The sequence below is a fragment of the Vicugna pacos genome, chromosome 9, assembly GCF_048564905.1.
Source record: "Vicugna pacos chromosome 9, VicPac4, whole genome shotgun sequence".
Classification (NCBI taxonomy): domain Eukaryota; kingdom Metazoa; phylum Chordata; class Mammalia; order Artiodactyla; family Camelidae; genus Vicugna; species Vicugna pacos.
This window is the reverse complement of record NC_132995.1, coordinates 160,071-162,963: the sequence shown is the minus strand read 5'-3', so window position 1 is coordinate 162,963 and position 2,893 is coordinate 160,071.

The following is a 2,893-nucleotide window of genomic DNA, read 5'->3' as shown; positions in this document are numbered from 1 at the left end:
TTCAGCAAAACTTGTATGTGTTGTAGCTCTCTGTTCCTCCGTCTAGAAGGTGTTTATTGTCAAGAAGAAAATGTTAGCTGGGATGTATGTATGTGGAGAGAACTGCCACGCCCAGACTTAAGGGGCTTTGGGCCTCGGTGCTCAGCCAGTACTGCATGTGTAAGTGTGATACTTAGTTTCCAAATGAGGATTTTCCACACATCATTCTGTTCTTGATTTCCTGTTTAATTGTTACAGTCAGGGTCCACACTGTATTATTTTAATTGTTACATTTATCAAGCTTTGCTTTATGGCCCAGGATATGGTCCATTTTGGTAAATGTTCTACATACATGTGAAAAGAATGTGTATTCTGCCCTTACTGTACAGAATGTTCTATGAATGCCAGTTAGGTCAAGTAGGTTGGCAGTGCTGTCTGTCTGCTGTATCCTTACTGATTACCTGGGATGGGTGTGGACATCTCCAGCTATAACTGTGGATTTGTCTAATTCTCCTTGCAATTCTATCAGTATTTGCTTCATGTACCTTGAAGCACCATTAGGTACATTAACATTTAGGACTATCGTGTGTCTTGATTAATTAATACCTTTATCGGTATGAAATAATCTTTGTCATTATTAATATTCTTCACTCTAAAACTGACTTTGATACTAATATAGCCCACTTCAGCTTTCTCTGGATTAGTATTAACATGGCATGTCTCTTTCCAGCCTTTTAATTTTATTTGTGACTTTGTATTTAAGGTGGGTTTTGCTCTTCTAACAGTCTCTTTTAATTCAAAGTGTTTAGGCCATATAGGTATTTTATGATTGGTTTTAAGTCTATCAGCTTTCTATTGGTTTTTATTTATTCCTTCTTTTTGTCTTCCTTTCCCCATCTTTTGCCTTCTTTTGCATTAAGAAGTTTTCATGATTCCTTTTTGCCTTTTTTGTTTTGGGGGTTTTTTTGTTTGTTTTTGGCTCATTACCTATGTATATTCTTTGATTATTATTTTAGTGACTGTTCTGGGGTTTATAGTATACATCTTTAACTTATCATAGCCTACCTTCAAGTGATGTTACACTACTTCATTTATCCTTATAGCAGTGTGGTATCATTTTTCCCTTCCCAGACTTTCTGCTATTCTTTCATAAGTTTTACTTCTATAAGTTGTAATCCCATAATACATTGCTGTTATTGTTGCATTTAACAGTCAGTTATCTTGTAAAAAAAAATTAAAAAGAAAAAAAGGTATTTTATATTTACCTAGCAATTATTATTTCTGCTGCTTTTGATTCTTTTGGGTACATACATATTTTCATCTGATATCATTTTCCTTCTGCCTGGAGGACTTTTTTTCTTCTTTTGGGGGGTAACATTTCCTAAGTATGCTGGTAATAAATTCCCTTAGCTTTTGAATGTGTGAAACAGTCATCACTTTACCCTCAACTTTGAAAGGTCTTTTCACTGGGTGTGGGATTCTCCATTTACAGGGTTTTATCCTTCCAGTGCTTTAAAGATGCTGTTGCACTGTCTTGCTTGTACTGTTTCCTGAGAAGTCTGCTGTCACCCTTATCTTGGCTGTTCCATATACATAATAGCCTTTCTCTGGCTGCTTTCAAGTCTTTAATTTCATCACTGGTTGGGAGTTCCCTGACTGTGCTTCAAGGGGGCACTTAGCTCCCCTTGCTGGGCTCTTAATTTTACTCTCTGAGTCACCATTCCTTGCTTATGAAAGGCAACATGTGTTTGCAGGTAAGTAGTTAGCCAGCCTGCTTCTTGCCAGTAGAATTTGCAGGGTACTTTTTCCTCTCCCTTTTGATCCAACCTGCAGGTGTCTTGTCTGCTACAGTTTTCTCAAATACTTGTGGGTCTCCTATGGATTTTACTGATGATCTCTCCATCAGAAAAAGTCTCACCCACTTATATTTTCTCTGCCTTTGCCTTGTGTGGAGACAGATGGGGAACAGTGCTTGTAATCTGAGGGCTCTGTGATTTGGTCAAGAGGATATGTGAGGCACATCAGTCTCTTAAAGAGGCTGTTTGGATGAATACTCTGAACTTCTGATCTTTCTGAGGTTCTAGAAAAAAGCTTTCAGTCATTCCTTGGCTTTCTCTCTAAAGCCCATTTTCTTGACATCTTGGAAAACATCTCTTTAATTTTAGTGGTGTTCACTATTGAGGAGGCTGAGAGTTTTCACAGTCACCAATCCTCATTACTTTGTTTTGCACTTATTCCCCAGTTCTCCTCTTACATTTTCTTTTCTTTCTCATTCTTTTATGGAGGCACTGGGGATTGAGCCCAGGACCTCATACATGCTAAGCATGTGCTCTACCACTGAGCTATACTCTTCCCCCTCCTCCTTACATTTTAACACAAGCAGCAAGAGGAAACCTGGCACCTTTAGCACTGTTTGGCAATATCTGTGGTGATATAATTAAGTTCATTACATGTTCTGCTTTCCACATAATGGCAGGAGACAATTTTGCTCAGCTTTCTGCCATTACATAGCAAGTTTCTACTAATATGGTCCTCACTTCCCTCCGAGTCCTCACCTGCAGTTTCTTCCAAGTCTAGATTTCTACCAACAGTTGATTTGTGTGATTTTGGCTTTTTCTACCACATTACTCAAAAATCCACTAGCTTCAACCCCCCCATCTGATTCCAAAGCCTCAAACACACTTTAGGTATTTGTCACAGCTACACTCAACTTTCAGGTAGTAAAATCTGTATTAGTTTTCTATTGCTGTGTAACCAGCTACCACAAGCTTGCAGATCATGTTTCTGTGTGGTTTCTGTGTGTCAGGAGCTCAGGCACAGATTACCTGGGTCCTCTGATTCAGGTTTTACAAGTCTGAGATCAGGGTGTTGGTCTGGAGTTCTCCTTCCAAGTTCATCTGGTTATTGGCAGCAT